General features: G+C 40.7%; 1 non-coding gene across 1 annotated transcript; it reads left to right on the top strand.

The window, feature by feature from the left end:
• Positions 1 to 5,180: 5,180 nt before the first annotated feature.
• On the top strand, positions 5,181 to 5,312 carry Gm23835. The gene has a single exon (XR_003951681.1). It is a non-coding gene; the product is annotated as a small nucleolar RNA SNORA17 (small nucleolar RNA).
• Positions 5,313 to 6,941: the final 1,629 nt, after the last annotated feature.

The following is a 6,941-nucleotide window of genomic DNA, read 5'->3' as shown; positions in this document are numbered from 1 at the left end:
AATGTTGTTGGTAAACACTATCATTTTTTACTAATTTTTGCTGGGTAAAAGCTAATATGTTTGCTATAAATTCTAAATTTATTTTCAATTATTTACTGCATTATAAGTATTGATTTTCTGAATTGAATTTATATTCTATGATCTTTCTAAACTCACATTTTAGTGCTAGTAAAATTTCAGCACAAGTGTAAATAAAGAAAAGATCTAATAAAAAAATAAAAATAATAAAAATTTAATTGCACCTACCTAAAGGGAGATTTTGTTTCCCTGTTCCTCTCTGTGAGCATTTTCTCCTTCTTACCTTATTTAAGAATTTTTATTTTTGCAAGACCATGAATCCAACTCACTGCCTTATGCTTTCCAGTCAAATCTTCTACCATTGAGCTACACACTAATTGCCCTCTTTTACCTCACCATCCCCCTCAGGCATTCCAGAAAGATGAGGTAATGACACAGTAACAGCAGGCATGTCTTCCTCCTGCTTGCTTTGAGAGAAAGCTATCTCAGTCATTCTCCACTTAAAGAATCAACCACAGACCTGGATCAGATGTCTTCAATCAAATTTAGGGATTTGCCTCCTTCCCTGGTATACATTTAACCTGTGCAAATGATCATTTGAGCTGGGATTTTTGAATGGTAATATTGTGAATTACATTGGTTTATTTTTTTTTTAATTCCTATAGTTCATATGCCATGCAGTCTACCCGCTTGAAAGGTCAGAGTCTGTCTTACATATTCATGTGCATGTACATCCATCAACATTAACTTTTGTGGTACTTTTTTTCTTTCAGAGCAAAAGTCTTTAGCCTTCATCTCTACAGTCAGCCATCTCCCTAATCAGAGTTACCACAAGCTACTTCTTCACTCTATATTTTTGCCCATTCTGGACATTTCTAGAACTAGAAACAAATACCATAGAGTAATACTTTATTCCTTTGTGCAGCCAGACACGTTTGTTTTGTGTTATCGTTTGGTATTTGGTGGTATGAATGACACATCATTTATCTATCTGGTGATCTATTTGTCAGTCAGTGGGCTCTTGCATTTTTCCTCTATCTCTTGACTTTTCAGAATAATCCCAGTATAAATCACTGCACACAAGCTTCTGTGGACGTGTTTTTGATACAAACCTACTAGTGTCTTCTTGCTGAAATGTGTGTTAACTCAACATTTAATTACATGCGAATTTTACAGACTGTATAGCAAAGTACGCAAGTTGACATCCCCACCCGTCATAGATGCTATGGGTCATATTTACCAATACTTGCTGTTACTTGACACTGGGGGGGGGGGAGGGGAGTCTAGTTATCTTAGTGAACTTGAAGTACTATATTAGATGTTTTAGATTTGCATTTCCTGGAAGACTTTTGATGTTGGGCATCTTTTAATAGATTAACTGGCCTTTTCTGTATCTTTGTTAAAGATCATTTTCCTGTTTTTAAGCTGGAGTATCTCTTTACAATGGCTTATTACGAGTATTTAATATATATTTTGAATTCCAGTCATTTATTAGACAAAGTACTTAAAATATTCTCTTCTGTTCTGTGTTTTCATATGTTTTGAAACTTTTTTGATGGTGTTTTTTTTGGAACACAAGGGATTTTTAGCTTTTATGAAGTCTCCTGCCTTTATGTCTGGCTTGCGATCTTAGCGTCATGTCTAAGAATCCGTTGCCAGGTCTAACATGGTGTTGATTTACCCCAGGGTTTTCTTCTAACAACTTTGCTGTTTTAGGTTTTACATTTATGCCTTTGATCCATTTTGAGTTAATCTGGGGGAGGGGGAACCCAGCCTCACCCTTTCTGATGTGACTATTTGATAACCCAGAACTCTTTGTTGAGAATAGTTTCCCACTAAGTGGTCCTGACACTTTTGCCAAAAATCATTATCTATAACACATTGTTTTATCTCTGAGCTCTTAATTGTACTCACTGTGGCTATCCTTAAACAACACATTAGCCCTTTGATTGCTAACACTTTGTTGGAGATTTTGAAATTGAAATGTGTGAAGTTTTCCACTTTGTTCTTTTTCAGAATTGTTTTTAAGACCCATGCCAGTTGATTTGCTAAAGCTTTGAACTTCAGAAAAGAACATTAACTTCTTTTTCTCCTTCCTTCCTTCCTTCCTTCCTTCCTTCCTTCCTTCCTTCCTTCCTTCCTTTCTTCCTTCCTTCCTTCTTTCCTTCCTTCCTTTCCCCCACCCTCTCTCTCTCTCCCATCTTTATTTAAAGACAGTCTCACTATGTGTCCCTGACTAGCCTGTAACTCACTATGTACACGAGGTTGGGCTTTAACACACAGTGATCCACTTGCATCTGCCTCTCCAATGCTAGGATTAAAGCCATACATCACAAACACCCAGCATGAACATTAATTCCTATACACAAGTCAGCTGGAGAGGTGGGGCGATGACTTAGTGGATAAAGCACATGCCTTGCAGGCACAGAGACTGGAGGAAAGAGCCCCAGAGGATCTATAAAGTTAGATATAGTGAAAAAAAAAAAACACTTAATCGCAATGATCCTTTATTTATACAGTTGAATTCCAAGAGTTTATAGACCATCGAACATTGGATACACAGTACTCAACATCAAGAAACTCATTCTCAAACAAGGTGGAAACGAGGGTGCTAAGGTCTGCACAGGGGTTCACATGTGAATACATGAACACCCCCATCCAAGACAGACAGACAGACAGACAGACAGACACACACACACACACACACACAGAGTCAGCTGGGATTCTAAAGGGTGGCAGAGGGGGATACACTGAGTCAGTAGATTCCTTCGGACAGCTCTGACATCTTAATCAATTTTAAGCCTCTGGATATGTGAAGACAGGAGCTCGTCCTGTTGTCTTAGACCGTCTTGGGTTCATTTTTTAAATTTAGGTTTAAGACTATATATCTGCAGCATTATCTGTCATAAATTATGTACTATTTGTCCTGTGCATAGCATTGCCTCTTTTCACTAAGTTTTCTGTGGCCAGTTGTGTCTCCAGGGTGGAACAGATTGCTGTTGCTTTAGCTGAGCACCAGATGAGGTACTTGGCTTGCATTGAGGGGCTCATGTTGAATGAAAATTATGCTTGTCTCTATTTTTTTGGCTCCGCTTGTAGAACTGAATGTGGGCAGATTAAATCAATGTACATATGATACAACTCACCATAAAACACTTGCTCAAACAATCTTTTCGTGAGCCAACAGGAATAGACAGGAATAAAAATAAACACCGGTGCCAGATTACAGAGTTCCTGATCAGCACACGTTGATAGGAAATTAATGTGCATGTATTGAAATAGCAGAAGATGATGTGTTCTGAGATCTCTCTGAAAGCAAGTTAGCATGGCAATGCAAGTTAGTGAGTCAGTGATATTCAACAGGGTAACGCTTCCAAGTGTGAGTGTTGAAGCTTTTATAAAATGATTGCATTTAAAATGTAATTTGTAGCAAATCCAAGGACTCAATGTAATAGTTTGATTGCCCCCAAGGCTTATTCTAGAAGGAGACAAAGACACAGCAACAATTAAACAACAACAACAACAACATTTGGTGTTTTTTTGTTTTATTTTGTTTTGTTTTATTACTTTCCATACACCAAGAACTGTCCTGTATGCTTTAAGCATGCTGTTTAATTTGATATTACTATCTTCATTCAGCAAAATGCTTACTGTTCATTTTTTTTCTGAGTCAGGCATTATTTTAGATCATTCATATTCAAGAAGGAGAGATTTTGCACCCTGGAAACACTTGGCACAAATTTGAAATACTTAGCACATTATAACTATGGAGTTGCTATTGGCTTCTAGTAGGTTGTGGTCAGAAATGTCCTACAGTGCACAGGACAATATCCTGTAACAAAGGACTTTCCTGCTCCAAATATCAGTGAGAAGACTGAGAAACCCTGTCTGGGCTATAGATATACAACAATTAAAAAAGCAGGAAAAATGTGTGCGTTCATGGAACTTCTATTCTAGCAGAGTAAAACAAAATATTTAAATAATAAAGATTTCTCATTTATATTAGAAGGTGGTATAATTTTAAAACTATTTTTTGTTTATTTTTAGACATTTTTTTGAACTGAAAAAGATAAGGGTGAGCATCTTTCCAATGGAATTACTACTCTGTTTAATTTGGACATGTTTCATTTCAGGAGTTTCTTTGAACCATGTAGCAAAGTCACTTACGTTCCTCCATGAAAGAGGTGTGTTGTGACATTTTGTAGATGAACAGTTTGGGAATCAAAAAGATAGGTATTAGATACATAATCATCTAACTATTGAGTTGTATAACATGCATTCTAGAAGAAGAAGAAGAAGAAGAAGAAGAAGAAGAAGAAGAAGAAGAAGAAGAAGAAGAAGAAGAAGAAGAAGAAGAAGAACAAGAAGAAGAAGAACAAGAACAAGAAGAACAAGAACAAGAAGAACAAGAAGAACAAGAAGAAGAAGAAGAAGAAGAAGAAGAAGAAGAAGAAACAGGCTCATCAGTTCCTCCAGGACTTTTTGTCTTAATTTCCATAGATTGCCTGGATAGAAGCTGAGAGAGAGAGAGAGAGAGAGAGAGAGAGAGAGAGAGAGAGAGAGAGAGAGAGAGAGAGACTGTACTTAGTGAAGTCTTGAGATAAATATTTTTATGTGCTCAGTGCCTGACAGTTAATGTTATATCTGTCAACTTTGCCTTGATGGGTTCTTAAAGACAGCAACAGTGTAGTGATAAAAGAAAAGAAAAGAAAAGAAAAGAAAAGAAAAGAAAAGAAAAGAAAAGAAAAGAAAAGAAAAGGTAGGAAATTTTCACCTGCAGGTAGTTTAGAAGATAGTCGTGTGTGTGTGTGTGTGTGTGTGTGTGTGTGTGTGTGTGTGTTAATCACTTGTTGAACTTTGGAGTCTTACAGAAAGAGTTTCATTGAAGCACAGCCTCTCTCACCCACTAGATGCACAGTGGCACCAACATAGAATTTTTCTACGTATGTGCTGAATAAGTGTGATAACGTGCACAAAACCATTACATACATGGTATGGCCTTTTCCCCTTAAATGCTAACTTTCTTTTGTGGAGGTTGTTAGTTAATGGGTCTGGAGTTTCAGCCTGTGAGAAGAAAAGTTCTGGACAAAGGTGGTGGCAATATCTGTACAAAATGTGATCTCATTCAATGCAACTAAATGTGATATTTCCAAAATGATTGACCTGTTCCTAGAAGCATTGCTGGTGTGGCTGCTGTGTCATATGAGCATCATTAGGTGGCAGAGAGGAGAGAGGCTGTATCTAAGCTTAGTGTTCTGACCTGGGAACATCAGAATTATTAGTAGCTTTACATCTGAAAAAAGTAAGCCTGAGACAACCACCAATCCAGTGCTGTGCAGGCCCTTATGACTCCCAGGACCAGGAGCAACCCTAAAGCTAGAAGAACCTGCCTGGGCCTGAGGTCCCTGGAGTGAGCCCAAGACAGACAACTCTCTCATGGGACCACTCAGCTGGCCAGGTGAGGAATGAGCAGAGATGAACACCAGACTAGCACCATGTAGCCTGGATAGGAAGCTAGCCTGAGATTATCACCAGTCGGGTACCTTGGGGCCATGCCTCAGACCATGCCTAACATGACTTCTGAACAACACCATAAACTATGAGTGGGGCATACCACTCCTGATACCACTCTGGAGATGATGCCAGATGCTCAGAGAGCCCCCAAGCACAACTAAGAGGGGAAAATAAGTAGTGGAGATATTGAAGAGAAACAGAAGGATATGGGCACAATGAAGAGAGGCAGAACTGCAGACTAGAGGGTAGTGAGGAATAGCCTAATGTGAGTGGGTGGTGATGCCACCTGAGACCTGTGCTGCCACCGGGGGCCATGTCTGAGTCTGTGGCCCTGAAGAAGCAGACATCTGTTACCACCAAGATCAGGCAGATAAATGTCCCTGGTATGAGGTGATGCCCAGGGACATGTTGATGTCTGAGGGCTGGGCAGAACTTGCCCCACCCCTCACCTGGGCATCGTGGAAGACCTGGCACTTGGGACATGATAACAGGAGCACTATTACCAGACACTAGCCATTTGTAGCACTTGGTAGGGCAGGCCCTGCACATTGCTGGAGTTCCTGGTGAGGTGACTCCAAATATAGGAACATGGGTGACCTGGTCCTACCACCGGTCTCCCATGCAGTGGTGTCAGTGAGGAAGAGATCCCCGTCCTTCCTCTTTGCCCTTGCCACTGACTGCAGGCAGGAGAGCTGGTCTTGATGGGATCGAAAGAGCAGGAGAGCTGCCCCTGCCCCTCACCTGCTACAGTTCTTGGGAGAGCCAGCCCTGCACCTCACCTGGGCTGCATGGTAGAGCTGCCCTGGATGAGGGGGTTTTGGGAGAGCCAGCCTTTAGTGTGAGTGTGGGACAGCTAGCCCTGCCTGTTGTCTGGTGGCATGGATGAGGGAGAGACATCCTCCTCCCTTCCCCTGTCCCTCACCGTTTATGGCAGGCAGGAGAGCTGCATCATGGGAGTAGGAGAATTTGCCATGCCATGTCCCTTCTCTGAATGCAGAGAACAGTCTCTGCACCTCACATGGGCAGCAGAATAGAGTTTGCCCTGGTAGTGGAGGTTACTGGTGAGTTGGAGCCAACAGATTGGGAGAGCTGGCAGGCTAACTCAGATACTACTCAGGCCCAGATCCAGAGCTTTGAACTGACCTACCCCAACATTACTCCATCAATGAACTGCTGGAGTAAATGAAGAGGCTGGTCCTATACATCCAAAACTACAGGATGCCCACAACACAGGATAACAAGAGGACATCCGGGAGTAGTTCCAGTGAGGTTCTAGTATTGATAGATTAGCAGAAGCTAGAGGCCTTGTACCAGACCAAGGAGTCATTCCAATGAACATTTGCAAAGAAATAAGTGTGTGACACACTAAAGCTTCCACAAAGATTTTTTTCCCTCTATTGGAGAGTAGG

The sequence above is a fragment of the Mus musculus genome, chromosome 15, assembly GCF_000001635.26.
Source record: "Mus musculus strain C57BL/6J chromosome 15, GRCm38.p6 C57BL/6J".
Taxonomy (NCBI): Eukaryota; Metazoa; Chordata; class Mammalia; order Rodentia; family Muridae; genus Mus; species Mus musculus.
Note: the sequence above shows the minus strand (reverse complement) of the source record. Positions and strands in the feature narration are given on the sequence as shown.